The sequence below is a fragment of the Carcharodon carcharias genome, chromosome 9 (assembly GCF_017639515.1).
Source record: "Carcharodon carcharias isolate sCarCar2 chromosome 9, sCarCar2.pri, whole genome shotgun sequence".
Classification (NCBI taxonomy): domain Eukaryota; kingdom Metazoa; phylum Chordata; class Chondrichthyes; order Lamniformes; family Lamnidae; genus Carcharodon; species Carcharodon carcharias.
Window position 1 is genome coordinate 4,084,032 of NC_054475.1, and position 20,144 is coordinate 4,104,175.

The 20,144-nt window shown below is 40.8% G+C and overlaps 1 protein-coding gene across 3 annotated transcripts in view; it reads left to right on the forward strand.

The window, feature by feature from the left end:
• Positions 1–20,144, forward strand: part of LOC121282049 (fibroblast growth factor receptor substrate 2-like) — a 72,489-nt gene that overhangs the window by 564 nt on the left and 51,781 nt on the right. The gene's annotated exons all lie outside the window — the stretch shown is intronic.

The window sequence follows — 20,144 nt, forward strand, 5'->3', positions numbered from 1 at the left end:
CCCCCCCCCCCCCAAAACCCATATCACTTAAGTAGCAAACTTGATAGCTCTTCCCTGCATCTGTGTTTACAATTTGAGGCGATGGTCTGGTCTTTCCACCCTGTGGTTTTCACTATATTGATATACGTGTGTGTTTCGTTAACCACTATTTTCACTGGGCACAATGAAATGTGTATATATACATACATATATATAATGTATGTATGTGTTTCTGTATATATTCCTCTCGTGTGTATTAACCACTATCTTCACTGTGAACGCATTATAATGAAATGTATACATATATACATTTTATATATGTATGTGTTTCTGTATATATTCCCCTCGTGTGTGTTTCATTAACCACTATTTTCACTGGGCACAATGAAATGTGTATATATACATACATATATATAATGTATGTATGTGTTTCTGTATATATTCCTCTCGTGTGTATTAACCACTATCTTCACTGTGAACGCATTATAATGAAATGTATACATATATACATTTTATATATGTATGTGTTTCTGTATATATTCCCCTCGTGTGTTTCATTAACCACTATTTTCATATATATATATAATGTATGCATACATTTCATTGTGTTCACAGTGAAAATAGTGGTTAATACACACGAGAGGAATATATACAGAAACACGTATATGTATGTGTTTCTGTATATATTCCTCTCGTGTATTAACCACTATTTTCACTGTGAACACATGTATATGTATATGTTTCATTATAATATATATTTAAAATGTATGTGTGTTTCTGTATATATTCCGTGTGTTTCATTAACCACTATTTTCACTGAACACAATGAAATGTATACATAAATACATATATACATTATGTATATGTGTTTCTGTATATATTCCTCGTGTGTATTAACCACTATCTTCACTGTGAACATGTTATAATGAAATGTATACATTTTTGTGTTTCTGTATATATTCCCCTTGTGTGTTTCATTAACCACTATATTCACTGTGAACACATTATTATAATGAAATGTGCATGTATGTTTTATTTATGTATTTGTGTGATTATTCCTCTTCTGTGTGTATGTTTTTTACATGTTGCACTGATTTGTGCTTTCATTGACTGCTGGCTTGTACTCTGTATCCCTGCTCACAGTGTGGATAGATAGGTAACTCTGTTCCTGCAGGCTTGCATTTATTTAGTGTCCTTCGTGACCCCAGGGTGCTCCAAAGTGCTTTGACAGTCAATGAAGTGAGGTGCAGTCGTCATTGTGGGAAATGCAGCTGCCAGTTTGCACATAGCAAGGTCCTGCAGACAGCAATGCAATAGTGACCAGATAGTTTTGTGATAGAAGCAAAAAACTGTGCATGCTGGAAACCCAAAATAAAAATACCTGGAAAAACTTAGCAGGTCTGACAGCATCTGTGGAGAGGAATACAGTTAATGTTTTAAGTCCATTTGACTCTTCAATAGAACTAAGAAGTTCACTGGAGAAGTGAAATATAAGCTGGTTTAAGGGGTGGGGGGTGGTTGGGACAAGTAGAGCTGGATAGAGGGCCAGTGATAGGTGGAGATAACCAAAAGATGTCATAGACAAAAGGACAGAGGTGTTGACGGTAATATTAGCTAAGAATAGGTGACATTAACAGTAGAAAGGACGAGCAAGGTACAGATAGCCCAAGTGGGGGTGGGTTGGGGGGAAGGGATCGAAATAGGCTAAAAGGTAGAGATAAAACAATGGATGGAAATACATTTAAAAATAATGGAAATAGGTGGAAAAAGAAAATTCTATATAAATTATTGGAAAAAAGGGGGTGGGGATGGAGGAGAGAGTTCATGATCTAAAGTTGAACTCAATATTCAGTCTGGAAGGCTGTAAAGTGCCTGATCAGAAGATGAGGTGCTGTTCCTCCAGTTTGCATTGAGCTTCACTGGAACATTGCAGCAGGCCAAGGACAGACATGTGGGCATGAGAGCAGGGTGGAGTGTTCAAATGGCAAGTGACAGGGAGGTCTGGGTCATGCTTACAGACAGTCCAAAGGTGTTCTGCAAAGTGATCACCCAGTCTGCATTTGGTCTCTCCAATGTAGAGGAAACCGCATTGGGAGCAGCCAATGCAGTAGACTAAATTGAGGGTAGTGCAAGTGAAATGCTGCTTCACTTGAAAGGAGTGTTTAGGCCCTTGGACGGCGAGGAGAGGGGAAGTAAAGGGGCAGGTGTTGTACCTTTTGTGGTTGCATGGGAAGGTGCCGTGGGAGGGGGTTGGGGAGTAGGGGGTGATGGAGTGGACCAGGGTGTCCTGGAGGGAACGATCCCTGTGGAATGCTGCCAGGGGGGATGAAGGGAAGATGTGTTTGGTGGTGGCATACTGGAGTTGGCGGAAATGGCAGAGGATGATCCTTTGAATGTGGAGGCTGGTGGGGTGATAAGTGAGGACAAGGTGGACCCTATCATGGTTCTGGGAGGGAGAAGAAGGTGTGAGGGCGGATGTGTGGGAGATGGGCCAGACATGGTTGAGGGCCCTGTCAACCACCGTGGATGGAAAACCTCAGTTAAGGAAGAATGAAGACATGTCAGGGGAACTGTTTTTGAAGGTAGCATCATCAGAACAAATGTGAAGGAACTGAGAGAATGGGATGGAGTCCTTACAGGAAGCGGGGTGTGAAGAGTTGTAGTTGTGGGAGTCGGTAGGCTTGTAATGGATATTGCTGGACAGTCTATCACCAGAAATTGAGACAGAGGTCAAGGAAGGGAAGTGTCAGAGATGGACCATTTGAAAATGATGGAGGGGTGGAAATTGGAAGCAAAATTAATAAATTTTTCCAAGTCCAGACAAGAGCATGAAGCAGCACTGAAGCAGTCATCGATGTACCGGAGAAAGAGTTGTGGGAGGGGGCCGGAATAGGACTGGAACAAGGAATGTTCCACGTACCCCATAGAGAGACAGGCATAATTGGGGCCCATGTGGGTACCCATAGCCACACCTTTTTATTTGGAGGAAGTGAGAGGAATTTAAGGAGAATTTGTTCAGTGTGAGAACAAGTTCAGCCAGACGGGGAGAGTGGTGGTGGTTGGGGATTGTTCAGGCCTCTATTCGAGGAAGAAGCAGAGAGCCATCACCCCATCCTGGTGGGGGATGGAGGTGTAGAGGGATTGGGTGTCCATGGTGAAGATGCGGTGGTTGGTGCCAGGGTACTGAAAATTGTTATGATATGATGATTTTGTGATGTTGATATTTAAATGCACTCTAATGATGTGGGCAGAAGGTAGTGATGAAGCTGGCAAAATGCTGACAACTTGATTTCTTGTAAGATATTACCTAGTTATTAGATTTTGGGTTCTCTATCCACCACAAGTTGTCATATGGGATGGCCATTTAACTATTTGTATGTCAGCAATATATTTTACTATTGAAAAGTCAACCTGTTGCACTGTTTTATTTTTCTTATAATGTTATAAAAATAAATGTGATTTTGGTAGTCAAGAGGAAATTAAAGTAAGTTTTTATTACTGACTAGCTCTTTTTTTTATTGGTAACTGGATGTGTGAGATAATGATGTCTTTGTCAATCTTTGCTACTGCATTTTATTCTTGAGAACCTAGGGATTGGTAGCAGAAAAATAGGTACTTTGTGAGAAATTTGCTCTGAAGCCAGTCAACATTCATCATCACAAGAGCAGTAGATTATTAGGCAGTAGATTTTTCTACAAACTGCTGTATGATTGGTGTTTATAATGGAGTGCACTGTCTATTGGCCTTGCCTTACTTCAGATTTCAACGCTAAGCAGGAATGCTGAACATCTGCAGAGGCCAGAAGGCCCCAGGATTGATTTTCCACTATATGTTGAGTTGGCTGACCTTGGCTCGGGTAGCAGTTGGGACACTAGAATTGGCCTTGATACCCTTGGGTTAAAGTTGACAAAATCTGCCATGTCTACTGCTCCTGAGTGCTAACTAGTGACTAGGACCAGATCAGACTCAGCTGTTATTCCTCCACAGTTGACTGTTCTGCTGAACTTCACTATGTAGACTTCCATGGGGACTGGCAGCTTTGCCTAGGAATTGATGCTGCAAAACAAAATGTACTGCATTGTGAGACTTTTTATTGCCCTCAATAAAAGCTGGAAAATATTTTGCCCTTTGAATGTAATTAGCAAATTTCATTTTTGAAATTCAATCCTGAGGCCTGTGCCTTTGACTATCTCATTGTATGTTTTGTGGTCTGCTGTCATACTCACTCTTCTGTGATTACAGTGCAGACTTTGAGAAAATATTCAAAAGCAAGTGATGTTATAAATACTGTAGGATTTGAAAAGTGCTTGTGGTTTTTCCTGGTTTAGTTTTGGACAGGTATGTGAATGGATATTTCAAAGTGCATTTAAATAGCCGTTTGGACAGAACTTGAGTATTGCTGAAAAAAGAGACTTTTTTTTAAGCTTTTTATCTTGCAGTCATCAGGACAATTTGCAAGAATACCAAATCTAAAGGGACCATCAATTTGTACTGCTGATTGGTTGGCAAGTAGACTCTGGTAGAGGCATTGCCAGGGGAATGCACCAGTGATGGTGACTGACAGTTAACAATGCCAAGCATTGTTTGAAATTTAATCCAGGCAGCTTGACTCTGGTCAAGGCATTGACATGAGAAATAAACCAGTGAATGGCTGTCACTTATTTTGTTTAGCGCAAACAGGCGCAATGTGTGTACATGTTCTTTCTGTCTACAAAGAACAGGGCTCAGTGTATTAATATATGTAGCTTCCAGTACACACGTGCCACACAGCGAGCCCAGCTGACAATCTTAAATTGGTTGTCAGCGTAATTCATAGCACAGAGGATTATTTAGCAAATGTAGTCCAATCACAGAATCACATCTAATATTGGACGCTGGAGGAGGAGACTCCACAAACATCCCCATCCTCAATGATAGGGGAGCGCAGCACATCAGTGCAGAAATAAGACTGAAGCATTTGCAACAGTCTTCAGCCAGAAGTGCCGAGTGGATGATCCACCTCGGCCGCCTCCTCCGGCGGCCCTGGCATCAGATGCCAGTCTTCAGCCAATTCGGATCACTCCATGTGATATCAAAAAACTGCTGAAGGCACTGGATACTGCAAAAGCTATGGGCCCTGACAATATTCCGGCAATAGTACCGAAGACTTGTGCTCCAGAACTTGCCGAGCCCCTAGCCAAGCTGTTCCAGTGCAGCTACAACACTGGCATCGACTCGGCAATGTGGAAAATTACCCAGGTATGTCCTGTACACAAAGCAGGACAAATCCAGAATCATGTAGTGCAGAAGAGGCACTTTGGCCCATTGAGTCTGCACTGACATGTGAGAAACACCTGACCTCCCTACCTAATCCCATTTACCAGCGCTTGGCCCATAGCCTTGAATGTTATGACGTGACAAGCGCTCATCCAGGTACTTTTTTAAAGGATGAGGCAGCCCACCTCCACCGCCCTCCCAGGCAGCGCATTCCAGACCATCACCACCCTGCTGCTCCCTGTCCATGCCCCTCATAATCTTGTACACCTCGATCAGGTCGCCCCTCAGTCTTCTCTGCTCCAGCAAAAACAACAGAAATCTATCCAACCTCTCTTCATAATTTAAATGTTTCATCCCAGGCAACATCCTGGTGAATCTCCTCTGCACCCCCTCCAGCGCAATCACATCCTTCCTATCCAATCTGGCCAATTATTATCTCACCAGTCTACTCTTGATCATCAGTAAAGTGATGAAAGGTGCCATCAACAGTGCTATCAAGTGACACTTGCTTAGCTATAACCTGCTCACTGATGGTCAGTTTGGGTTCCACCAAGGCCACTCAGTTCCTGGCATCAATACAGCCTTCCTTCAAACATGGTCAAGGGCAGCACACACATGGAAACACCACCACCTGGATGTTCCCCTTCAAGCCACTCATTGTCCTACTTGGAAATATATCGCTGTGCTGTTCCTTCATTGTCACTGGGTAAAATCCTGGAACTCCATCCCTAACAGTGCTGTGGGTATATTTACATCACATGGATGGCAGCGGTTCAAGAAGGCAGCTCATCATCACCTCAGGAGCATTTAGGGATGGGCAATAAATGCTGGCTTAGCCTCAACCCATGAATGAATTAAAAAAAAAAAAACTGGAGTTTTGCAAGGACAGGCTGGTTGGGTATGGTCTGTACCTTGCCCGTTGCAAAAGCGGAAGGGACATGCTGTTTAGTATGATCCACCAGTCTTTGGGATGTACAGCCTACATACCCAGCATCATACTGGCCTGAAATTCATATCACATTACTCTTGATGTGAAAGGCAGAATGCCTTTTTGACTTTATGGCAGCATCCTCTTGGTGATGAATACCCCTCATGTTGCTGTATAGTAGCAGCGTGAAACAGCTTCACCTGTTGCTTAAATTTTTGAGATACCTTGCCTTTTCTTGGGTACGTTGCAGGGCCGAATATGTAGTATTGCAATAGTTACTACTTTAAATATCCCATTGTGACTGCTATACACTATGGCAGAAAATATAATCATTACAAAAATGCTAAAAAGAACTGTTGACGGTCACCTCTGGAGATGGATGATTACAATTCCATGCTGAGATTTGACTGGTATCTAAATTTTTTTTTTACAAGTTCTTGGGTCATTGTATGTTGTATGGCAGTAAACTAGCCTGTAACACTATTTAATAAGTATACAAGCAGCAGTATCAGATGTTGTCTTGTATATAATAACCTGTATCTTGCATTATTTCAACTGAAAACCTTTGCTGCATTTTGACCTGTTTAACAAAGTGCAGAGGTGTGACTACACTTTTGAAGTCTACTGCGGAATTGGGGACAGAAGTGAGTCCAATTTGGCTACAGGGGTAAGTTCAAGTAAAAGGAAAGAAGTGATCTGAATTTGGAGATCTGGATAGGTTACTGCTAAGTAATAAATGGTATTATTGTAGGCATATGAGACCAGTGAAAGAAGGTAAACAGTGAAAATATAAACTAAGTGACTCCAGACTACAGGATGTAGAACAAGCAAGGAACCTGGGGGTTAAAACTAAGTGTCAGGAAAGCAAGCTAACCTGAGCTATATCCAAAGAACACAATTCGCAGGATTTTTAAACTCTAGAACCGGGAGACAACTTCAAACTTAGAGGGAATGATGATAAATATGTGGAACAGATTATTCAAGGAGGCAGTTAGTACAGAAAGTTTAAGGGAAATTGACATTATAGTTGCCAGGCTTCAAATGTTTTGAATATATTCAAATAATTTTGTTTTGAATATCTGTCCTACATTACAACAGTGAATACTTGGTTGTATAGTGCTTTGAAACTTTCCTGATGATGTGAAATGGATTATATAAATACAAGTTTTTTGTTTTGTTGGATCTCTAACCTCATGCCCTCCAACCTCCACCTCTCCATTGTACTGGCAAAATATATTTGTGGTTTGTTCATGTTTCATGTTCACCCTTTTGAGGCAGAGAAGACTATATTCATCATCTGGGGCGTTTAAGGTTCCAATGGGTTCGTAGTGACTGTTAAGGCCAGTCTGCACTTGGAAGGTTCTGCTGCAAATGGGACAGGACACCACAGATGATTGAGATTTGGGTGATTTTTCTGGCTTGGGGTTTCCTCCTTGCGTTTTCTCTCTGCTTCCGATATGTGCTTGCTTTCAAAGGAGGCTGCACTTTTTTTTTTTATTCGGTTGCACCAGGTGCTGCAATCCTGGGTGTAATTCTCCCTGGACTTGAAGTCTATATCAAAACTCTGAAGTGAAACCTTTAGAGTGTCTGTCCTTGTGGCATTTCCATTGACCTGGAGAGCATACCCCAGACTCAAGTTCTCAATAGAAGATTGGCTTTGGTAAGCGAGTGTCAGGTTTCTGGCTATGTGACCACTAACTCGATTGTGACCACATCTGTGGTGTGGATGCTTGGCATTCTGGCTTGGGTGAGCACCTCAATGTCTGGTATTTTGTCCTGCCATCTGATCTTTAGAAGCTTCTGAAGGCAGTTCAGGTGAATGTGCTTGAGCTTTTTAGCATGGCACTGGGTACACAGTCCAAATCTCATCTGGGTATAGTGGAGTGGGTAAGACTGTTGCTCTTTAGACTTTGTTTGGTAGGCAGACCTAGTCATTTTATTCTCAGACTGATGTATGAAGTCTGCTGAAGACAGCACTTTGGCAATTCTTGCATGTGTCTCTTCATCAATTAGACAGCCCAAGAGTGCTGCTGAGAGAGGTGAACTTATCCTCTGCTGACAGGTTCTGGTTGTGGACTGAAATCTGGGACTCAAGATGAGGTTTTCCTGGAGCAAGCTGTTACATTACTTCAGTTTTCTCTGATTTGATTGTACAATCTTTGAGAATTAGTGTTTGAGTTGGTCTGTTTACTAGATCATCATTGGTGCTGCTACTAAAGTGGTTTCTACTTATGAACAATGCAGAGAGTCGTAATATAAATAGAGCCAAGTCCAATCTTATCCCAGAGAGAAGCAGTCTGAGACTCTGCATGAGGTTATCTCACACCAGTTGGATTTGGCACTGCATGGAGTGAGACTTTACTGTGGTGTCAATCTTGGCCTCCTCCTGAGGCCCCCAGCATCACATGCCAGTCTTCAGCCAATTCAATTTGATTCACTCCATATGATATCAAGAAACAGCTGAAGGCACTGGACACCACAAAGGTTATGGGCACTGACAACATTCTGGCAGTAGTACTGAAGATTTGTGCTCCAGAACTTGCTGTGCCCCTAGCCAAGTTGTTTCAGTATAGCTTCAACACTGGCATCTACCTGACAATGTGGAAAATTGCCCAGGTATGCCCTATACACACACGAGCAAGACAAATCCAAACTGGCTAATTACCCAGTCATCAGTCTAGTCTTGAAAATCAGCAAAGTGATGGAAGGTGTCGTCAACAGTGCTATCAAGCTGCACTTGCACAGCAAAAACCTGCTTACTGATGCTCAGTTTGGGTTCTTCCAGGGCCACTTGGCTCCTTGCCATGGACAAAAGAGCTGAACTCGAGGTGAAGCAAGAGTGACTACCTTTGACATCAAGCAGCATTTGTCCGAGTGTGGCATCAAGAAGCTCTAGTAAAACTGGAGTCAATGGGAATCTGGGAAATATTCTCCACTAGTTGGGGACATATCTAATATAAAGGAAAATGGTTGTGGTTGTTGGAGGTAAATCATCTCAGTCCCAGGACATTGCTGCAGGTGTTCCCCAGGGTTGTGTCCTGGGCATCTTCAGCTCTGTCGCCAATGACCTTTCCTCCATCATAAGGTCAGAAGTGGGGATGTTCGCAGTGATTGCACAATGTCAATACCATTCGCGACTCCTCTGATACTGAAGCATCCTGTGCCCATATGCGGCAAGACCTGGACAATATCCAGGCTTGGGCTGAAGTGGCAAGTAACATTCATGCCAGGCAATGACCATCTCCAACAAGACAGAATCTAACCATCGCCCCTTGACATTCAATGGTATTACTATTACCAAATTCCCCCACTTGCAGCACTTGGGGGTTACCATTGACCAGAAACTGAACTGGACTAGTCATATAAATACAATGCCTGGGAATTCTGCAGTGAGTAACTCACCTCCTGACTCTCTAGAGCCTCTCCGCCATCTACAAGGCAGAAGTCAGGTGTGTAATAGAATACTTTCCACGTGCCTGGATGAGTGCAACTCCCAACAACACAAGCTTGACACCATCCAGGACAAAGTAGCCCCCTTGGTTGACACCCCATCCACCACCTTAAACATTCACTCCTCCACCACTGCACAGTGGCAGCAGTGTATTATATACAAGATGCACTACAACTCTCCAAGACTCCTTTTAACAGCACCTTTTTTTTTTTTAAACCTTTGAGCTCTAGAAGGACAAGGGCAGCAGGTGCATGCTAACAGCACTACCTTCCAAGTTCCCCTTCAAGCAGCGCGCACCATCTGAAACTATTTACCCTTCATTGTTGCTGGGTGAAAACCCTGGAACACCCTTGCTAACAACACTATGGGCACTAACTACACGACAAACTGCAGCGGTTCAAGTAGGCTGCTTAGCACCACCTTCGAGTGCTGTTAGGGATGGGCAATAAATGCTGGCCCTAGTCAGTGACACCCATATCCTGTTTGTAAAACAAAAGTTTGAAAAGTTCTCAGGGGATCCCTTGGATCTCATGGACACTTAAAACCACCCAAAGTTAATTTAAATAACTGTATAAAAGTGTGGAAGTCCTGTCCCTATTCTCTAAACGTTTACATGGTAATTGCCAGGCGAATCATGTAAGGAGCTCTGTTTTGGGGAGGAGAATTAAAACAGCTATGCGGAAACCAGGGAATGCAAAATGGAGAATTGCCTTTGGAAAACCTATTTCAATAACTAACTATTAGGCTTGTAATTGCAATATAAAGGCAGCATTTTTTAATACTGCATTATGTTGAGGTATCGTTTCAAAGGTACCGAGAGAGCTCCAATATTTCAACAACTGGCCACTCTTCAAGTACGGGGTGCAGATTGGGTGTAATAAGTCATTCAACTGTTGGGGGTGGAGGGTTGGACAGATATCACTACTTGGCTGAAGGCTTTCCTTTTCAGTCTGTATAAAAACACTTCCAAATAGCTGTTGCTGGATAATGATCAGAATCATGATAATTGAGATATTGGTGTAAATGACAGTGCTACAACTGTTAAAACAGTACAGAGCAGCGATCAAAATCTGCAAGCTTCCTGGCCTTGGTGCTACACCATGTGTTAAGTTTTTAAAGAAAGAGCTGCATTTTTATGTTGCATTTTCCATAACTGTTGAACATCCCATACCGCTTTACAGCCAATGAAGTACTTTTGCAATTGAATCTCTGTTGTAATGTGTTCTCGGACAGCAGAGGAAGACCCAATTACTTGCTTCTGACATCTTATAAAGAAAGAATAAGCTTGCATTTTTATACCATCTTTAACACATCGGTAGAATGTTTCACACTCCATAACTTTCTTCTGGAAGTGCTGTCTCTAGCAAAACCTCAGCTCTGATAAATGAGATAATTGACCAGTGATCTGTATTCTTTTGGTGGTGCTGGGTGAGAAAAATGCTGGTCAGAACACCAGAAGGACAGCTCTCTGCTCTTCCTTAAATAGTACCCATGAAATAAGGCGCTTTTTTAAGAAGAATCATTTTGAAAGGTTGCATCTTTGCAATTCGGTACTGTCCTAAGTGTCTGACGTTAATTCTATGGTTAGATTCTGGAGTGGGGTTGAACTCGCGACCTTCTAATCCTGAGGCGAGAGTGTTGCCACCTGAGTCGAGCTGATATATAAAACAACTTCTGACATGAGACAATCATATGAAAAAACTAGGATTAGGATGCTAATTAATGGTGGGACAGAAACTTCAGCTACATAAGTGGAAAGGCTAAGCTTAGTAATTACAGAAGAGAAAAAAATTGGAAAGATTGAGTAAATTCTAAGGATGGATAATGTGAAAGCATTTAACACCTTGACATACTCTCTTGGTTTGTAAATTGCTTGAGCTCTGGCAATGCATTTTGAAAAATACATCTTGAGCTCCATCAGTATGAGTCTTTTTATATATTCCCAGCAATTTATTGTCCTGAATGCATTCTTGATTGTCCTATTATTCTCTATGCTGTATTTTTGGGAAATCATTCTGCTACAGAATGTTGTTTTGTTGACTACAGTAAGAGAATTCATTTTTCCCCACTTGAATTTCAACAGTGACAATTCTATAAGTACAGTCTTCATCATAAGCCTGATTGCTTTAATTGGTGGATGTTATGACTCTTCTACCAGTAGTTTGCCAATTAAATGTTTATAGCCAGAATAAACCTGCAGCTAATGCATTGGTGTCCCTGGTTTCTTGTCCTGTTTCACTGGGCAAAATGTGAGACCTGTGACAGATGTGCTAAGTTCTGCAATAAAAACAGAAAATGCTGGAAATTCTCAGCATGTCTGGCAGCATCTGTGGAGAGAAAAATGAAGTTAATGTTTCAGATCGATGACCTTTTCAGATCTGCGCATTTTCAGCTTTTTCTATTTTTATTTCAAATTTCCAGCATCTGTGGTATTCTGCTTTTCGGTTTATGCTAAATTCAGTGTTGTCTGTCGCTCCAATGGATCTTGAAGTTAAACCTGCAAAGGGAAGGGCAGGAAGAAGGAAATAGAGATGATTTTTTAAAAAAAAAATGGACATTTTTGCGATCATTCAAATTTCATGCTTGTTTTACACTCTTCATATACTACATTTATGTAATTTAATCAGTATGTCTCTGATTAAAGCGTTACATGGCAAAGCTCAATATTCTATTAGCCTTATTTTTGCTGCTGGAAATATTGAAGGAAAAAAAAGTGTTGGAAAATGGACAGCAATGAGCTTTAATTTGTTTGTGGCCAAACTGAAATGTTATGTATTTTGAATTCTTCAAAGTAAGCCAGTCTTTCATCAAATCCAGGACTGCACTGCACAATCTTTTTTAAAAAGTATAAGGAACATTGGTTGAATATTATAATGTCTGTATGTACAGGAGAGAAACTTCCTGTGAAACTTAACTCCCAACTTTTGTACAAATCTACGTGGTAAATCTGGGGGATAAAAGCCTGGCTGTGCTTTAACAGAGGAGACTGAAAGCAGATTATGCTTAGGTTAAGGGTTCTGACAGCAAATTGTCCTACTGACTGGTCCATGGCCCTTTGCACTGACATTTTCAGCATGAGAGAATAGACTAGGGCCTGTCTCTGCCTTGTACAGACCCTGTTTTTCATCCACGCCAATATTGACTCTGCTGCATACGTTGAGCATTATTATGCTGCGGCATCACAGTAGTGATCTTTCAGTGTTACTTTCTTGACCTAAGGCATGTATTTACAGTGGGACTTCAAGGATCAAATTGCTGAAACTAGTGTTATATTGATGTGTAAGCATTCATGACTTTTTTCCTTCTTTGAAAAAGATACAGGCTGCAAATTAAAAATTCATTTCCTTTCATCAGTTTAGTTTTTTGAAAATTGGTATATTAGAAGTGAGGACAATATTAAATTGTTGTGTTGCTTGAATGTACAGTTAGCAGTGATGACCCTCTGGTAGTTTGGTCAAATGGCTGTCTTCATAGATAACTCTTGGCCTTGCCTCCTCCGCCTCATTTTGATTATTGATTCTTTCAGTGAAGGGATAAAGATCTTCTCTCAGGGATTCTTGAGGTTCATTATCATACATTTGAGATTAGTATTTATTTATAGAAATGTTTTAACTTAAGTAGATTGTGTCTCAAAGTTATTATTGAATCAGAATTAAGATTTTTATAGCAGCATACTGCAAAGATCATCAACTAATGCTTGCTTCTGTTTTTTTTTAAAGTATCGTTACTAACCTCTGGCTAGACCAGGCGCACTCCCTTTGCGTGGGTTAGGGTTCCACTCAAGCTGAGAGAGAAGCTTCAAACTTGATGAAATAAATGCTATCTTGTACTAAATCCCCCCCCCGCGGTCACCTTTTTTGTCCTTATCGATCTCTACTGATCCCTGTTCCCAATTTATTGAATTCAAATCCTTGTCTTCACAAATCCGTCCACAGTCTACTCCCCCCTGCCCTGTGTGCCAGCTCACTGCTACCCTTTTCCCATTCTTCAAACTCGGGCCTCCTTTATGTAAACTTTAGACTCCTTAGCCTTACGTTCTGGAATTCCAAGTAAACCCCTCCACCTTGCTACATCTGCAATCAAGCTTTTTATCAACTTATGCTAAAATTCTATATACATGTACATTGTTGTAAATCCCCACTAGGGACCACTGTACAATTCATTATTTAGAAACTTGTAAAAAAGATTCTGTATACAGAATTTTGAAGCTTTTTTAGTTCAGGAATAGCCTTTTTGTTTTAGATGGGTGAATTTGATCTAATTGTTTCCCCTTTCAATTTTAAAAGGGAAGACCATTTCTTTTGTACCGTTTTCATTGTTACTTCGGTTTGAAGAAAATGAGGGATTCATTAACTTCAGTAGGGCTGTAGTTATTTGCCTGTAGAAGATACAGTATGTATCTAATTCTTATTGTTACATGAATAGAGAACAAAATTAGACAAGAATAGAGATAGGGCAGAGCTGAAATTGTGTTTAATCTCCTTGTGATATAGGTATTGTGATTTAAGGTTTTTGACTCTTGATAATAGGATCAGTGCACACTGGATTTATTAAGTATTTGAACAGAAATAAAGTAATGCTGATCAACCGCTTTCATTAACATTGACATTTGCCCAATCCCAGTCAGTTGTCATAGAACTGACCTGCTGCTACCCAATCCTAGCCAGCCATCACAGGCTAATTAATTTAACTTGGCTTCTTTTGAGCTTCAAAGGATGGCCCCATGAGATTTACAATCTTGGTTGTGCCGTAACCTTGTGTTTGTGTTCCTGTGATCCTTCCCCTTTCACTCACTATTGCTTTCCACCTTTTTTTGCTGGAAACTGAGTGATTTTGTTTGGCCTAAGATGAATAGCTTCATATAGAACGATCAACAGATGTTTGAAGGTCAACTTCAGAGGAGCCCCTTGACCTTCAGGAATTTAGAGCTTTAGCTTTTTCTGCCAGCTTTTCTGAGATACTCCCAACAAGTTAAGGAGATTCATGTCCTGCTAAATTCTGCTATTCCAGTTAAACATGCTAAAACATTAATTATTACCTTATTTGTGTATTGAAGTGTTACAACATGAGAGCTGGGAAAGGAATTTAGATTCCATTAACATTAACATATCACTGAGGTATGAAGGTGGATAATGCTCACTGGTCTTTCTAAATTACTCATCACAGTGAAACAACTCCTGACTAGTCACAATCAGCCACATTGCAAAGAAGTGTAGAGGACAAATATCAGTCGGCGATGTGAGACATTGCAGTGTGAATACCTGTATTCTTGGGCAAATACAAAGTGCTGTATGATATTCATTGCGGTGTGATTCTGGAAGCAGGCGTTCATCAGTCATCATAAAATCCATGGAGGGAGAGGTAAATTTTTGTATTGTTCTAGAGATTGTGTTCCACAAAATCAACCATTGTTTCGTGGAAAATGCAAGGCGGTGGCCTTGATTAGTCATCAAGAAGTATACATTGTGGCAAAGGCCAAGTAATTATAATTGATAGAAAAATTGGCATGAGGGTATTTTTGAGGCTGTTGTCATAAGACATGGATGTGTAAGGTTATATTAAGGTGTGATTTGTTTTTTCACCAAAGGCTCTTTCAGAAATAGTACACTGCAGATAAGCTGTCAATATCCAGTGATGTGAAATGACTTATTTGGAGAGGGAATCATTCAAAATTAGACAACAGACTGAAAGAAAGCAGCCTACAATGAAAGTCACTGGTTCACCAATACAATAACGAAAATTAAAAATGTAGTCTATGAACATTTTCTTTTACATATACATAACCTATCTTGGAGCAGTGTGTTCTAAAGCTGGCACAAAGGATTTCCTGTAATGTGTCAGCATGTGTGTTTAGACCAGTCACATTCCCATTGTCGCTTGCCCATCACTCTGTCCACTGATCTTAGTCTGACTGGGTGCTTATTTTGATTGAAGTTTTGGCATTATTCACATGGCCGTATTTGGCTCAATTAAATCTACACCTGATTCACTCTAGAGTTTTGCTCCAATTAAAGTAGTCATGTTACTGGATTAGCAATCCAGCGGTCTGGACTAATAATTCAGAATCTGTGAATCCAGACTTCACCATGGCGCTATGGAAATTTGATTTCAATTTAAAATAAATTTGGGTAACAAAAAGCTGGTAGTGTTAAAAGTGACCTTTTTTAAAGGTTTCAGATTTCCATAATCTCCACTCTCTTCTTCTCTCCCCCCCCGATTCACTAATGTCCTTTTGAGAAGGACACCTGCCATTTTTGCCTGGCCTGGATTTCGATCCTACCCCAATGTGGTTGACAATTAACTGTTCTCTGAAGTGCCCTAGCTTGCCAGTCAGTTGTATCAAATCGCCATAAAGCATACCACATAAATCATTGCAATTCTATTAAAACTATACAAATAAACTAGACCTTATGGTGATCCTGGATAAATTTACCAAGGTGTGTTATTTACATCATTTATTTTTGAATTCGTGCTTAGGTGAGAAGATAATATTTTCTACTAAAAGTCATTGAGCTTTTCCAGTAACAGTTATTGTACATTAGGTACTAGCTTGGCATTAGTGCTTTCTCTGATGCCAATGGTATATTGTGAATGAATGATAGTCAGTAATATAAAAGAAGATATATAAAGGGTAAGAGAGGCAAAAGTGGACATTGGGCCACTGGAAAATGACACTGGAAGTAGTGGTGGGGAACAAAGAAATGGCGGAGGAACTGAATAGGTACTTTGCGTCAGTCTTCACGGTGGAAGATACGAGTAACATCCCCAAAGTTCAAGAGAGTCGGGGGGCAGAGGTGAGTATGGTGGCCATTACCAAGGAGAAGGTGCTAGGAAAACAAAGGTCTGAAGGTGGATAAAATCACCTGGACTAGATGGATTACACCCCAGAGTTCTGAAGGAGATAGCTGATGAGTTAGTGGTGATCTTTCAGGAATCACAAGTCAGGGAGGGTCCCAGAGGACTTGGAAATGCATGGTAAAATAGGGCAAAGTCAGCATGGTTTCATCAAGGGGAGGTCATGCCTGACAAATCTGTTAGAATTCTTTGAGGAGGTAACGAGTAGGTTAGCACCCATTGGCTCTCCTTTGTCTATCTACTTGGACTTCCAGAAGGCCTTTGACAAGGTGCTGCACAGGAGGCTGCTCAGTAAGATAAGAGCCCATGGTGTTAGAGGCAAGGTACTAGCATGGATAGAAGATTGGCTGTTTGGCAGGAGGCAGAGAGTGGGGATAAGGGGGTCCTTCTCAGGATGGCGGCCGGTGACTGGTGGAGTTCCGCAGGGGTCAGTGTTGGGACCACAACTTTTCACTTTATACGTTAATGATGTAGATGAAGGAACCGAGGGCATCCTGGCTAAATTTGCAGATGATACAAAGATAGGTGGAGAGACAGGTAGTATTGAGGTGGGGAGGCTGCAGAAGGATTTGGACAGGTTAGGAGAATGGGCAAAGAAGTGACAGATGGAATACAATGTGGGGAAATGTGTGGTCATGCACTTTGGTAGGAAGAATAGAGGCATAGACTATTTTCTAAATGGAGAGAGAATTCAGAAATCTGGAGTGCAAAGGGACTTGGGAGTCCTAGTCCAGGATTCTCTTAAGGTTAACTTGCAGGTTGAGTGGGTAGTTAGGAAGGCAAATGCAATGTTGGCATTTATTTCGAGAGGACTAGAATATAAAAGCAGGGATGTGCTGCTGAGGCTTTATAAGGCTCTGGTCAGACCACATTTGGAATATTGTGAGCAATTTTGGGCCCCGTATCTCAGGAAGGATGTGCTGGTCCTGGAGAGGGTCCAGAGGAGGTTCACGAGAACCATCCCAGGAATGAAAGGCTTAACATATGGGGAATGTTTGAGGACTCTGGGTCTATATTCGATGGAGTTTAGAAGGATGAGGGGGGATCTGATTGAAACCTACAGAATACTGAAAGGTCTGGATAGAGTGGACGTGGGTAAGATGTTTCCATTAGTAGGAGAGACTAGGACCCGAGGGCACAGCCTCCGTAAAGGGAAGACCTTTTAGAACAGAGATGAGGAGAAACTTCTTTAGCCAGAGAGTGGTGAATCTTTGGAATTCATTGCCACAGAAGGCTGTGGAGGCCAGGTCATTGAGTGTATTTAAGACTGAGATAGGTTCTTGATTGGTAAGGGGATCAAAGGTTACAGGGCGAAGGTGGGAGAATGGGGTTGAGAAACTTATCAGCCATGATTGAATGGCTGAGCAGACTCGATGGGCCGAATGGCCTAATTTCTGCTCCTATGTCTTATGGTCTTATGTTCGTTTTCATTAAAAGACATGAACAGAATTATTCATTTGAGAATCTCTCTGGTTCTATTAGCTACAGTTGATCTGTTTTGATTTTAAGGTGTCAGTAGAATATGCTAAATCTATAAGAATCACCTTTTATTTACAAACAGTTACTTTATCAAGAAAGTGTTTGGTAATATATGATCATAGTTGGTAATGCAATTGAGTTTATCTTTCACAGCTTATGATATTCAAGATGCTTATAAATATTTTAATTTTGAGATTGAACTATTACCTTAAATTTACTGCTAGCTATTTTACAATTTATGCAGAATAACTCATATCTTTGTTCTATAGGAAGTTAATACACTTTTGCGGTAATGCTGTTATGATGTGAGTGAATGTGCCCTAAGCCATCAGAACCTTTGGCCTGAAGGTGTAATGCAGGAGCAGTCACTGGCTTCTCTACTTTCATTGTGATCTGTAATTCCAAGCAATGATTTGCTTGATTGTAAGTTTGTTATCCCTTAAGAATCCTGAAGCATGTTGCAAACATGGTGTGCTTGAATCCAGGGTGGCCAGCATTGGGAAAATTTAAATTTTCAATTGCAAGTTGTCATACACCCAAGGGGTTTGCCTGTCTCATGCCAAAAAAATGTGGTTTAAAAACAGCAAGCTAATCAACAGTCTATTTCTGATTTAATCCTTTTTGGCTGATGTGATTGTTCTGAGTGTCATTTCTCCATTATCATTGCCACAAATAAGATGTGCCTCCTGGTAACTCCCAAGAAGTGCTTTCAACCAATTACCTATCAGAAATCATCTGGCAGAGATGGTTGCACACTGGGAAGGGTGGGCGTTAGCTGCAGTGTAAAAGCAACTGGTGCAAAGCCTGCCAAAAAAGATTATTTAAAGTTAAAACCAGGTTCTGGTTGCCTGCTGTTAATAATATTTTAATATCTTAATGATTAAAAAGAGCTGACTGTCTTATCAGTTATTTTGAATTATTTTAGTATTGCACTGGAGTTAGGAGATTGGAGAGCAGCATCTATTTGGTATATGCATTTAAGCCCTGCCTTTCCCAGTTTCATAACTATCTGAATAGACGGTAAAAGCATGATTCACGCTTGCATTGCTGTGAAGTAGAACCAAGATTGAATCTTTCAGTGCAATATGAAAGTGATGCAATATCTCACCTTTTTTCCTTCTCATCCTCTTTCTCATCTTCTTTCTTCTTTCTCACTTTCCTTATCTTTTTTTCTCATTCTATTTTATTTTTAATCTCTCTTCCCTCACTGTTTCTCATTATTTGTGATTTTGGCCACCTTGCTGTGGGTGCAAATGTCTCTGTCACTGAAGAATGAAAGGAAATAAACACTCTGGTGACCTAATCCATAACACTAACAATTATGGACAATTAGCAGTGGACTATACTAGTACCTTGGCTCTTGGAAAAATCCCCATCTTCATGGATATATCTCTCTTCAGAAAGAGGAGACAAAAGAAATGATAAAACCTGGATTTGCTTGTTGGAGATACTCATCTCCCACAAGAGAATCTTCCAAAATAGGGGGAAGCTGGAAATATTTGGGCCAGGGACTTGGGTTATTTAAGGGCCGAAATGCTGGGTGGCAACTCTAAAGCTTTGAATCTGAGATTGTGAATTTCAAGGCAGGAACCTAAATTTGGCCAAGAGAGAAGTGACCCAAGTTTAAGACTGAATAAGAAGTTCTAGAACAATGGCACGAAGGATGTAATAGTGAAATGAGCTCTACTTGGGGTCTTGCATGCCCAATTTGTAAAAGGCTAATTGGAATAGCATCTCTTAGCTTTTATATCAGCCCTCTCTTGGAACAGTTTTACAATTTGTGCATTCTTCCCCAGCTCCCAAATCACTGCATACCCAGTTCTATGCAAAATTCCTGCAATGCAGTGCTGAGCTTTAACATCAAACCACCACAAGGAATTTGTAGTATACCGCTTACTGTCCTTTGTTTCAGGTTTAATTAACCCCATGAATTCTCCTGACATTTAAGAGAATCTAAGCCCTTTTTGAATTCTGTTTCTTGATATTTAATAAGGTTGTGTACAATCGTTTGGGAATACACAGAACAGTACTTCAACTGTTTCCTTATGATTAGCATTCATTGACTGAACTAAAGAATCTGGACCTTGCCACAGTTTATGAAAAGGGTCTGTTGCATTACTTAAAGATTTATTGGGCAGTAGTAAATGTGAGGTAATGGATTTACAACCTGCGTTTGGCCAGCTTACCGGCATGTCA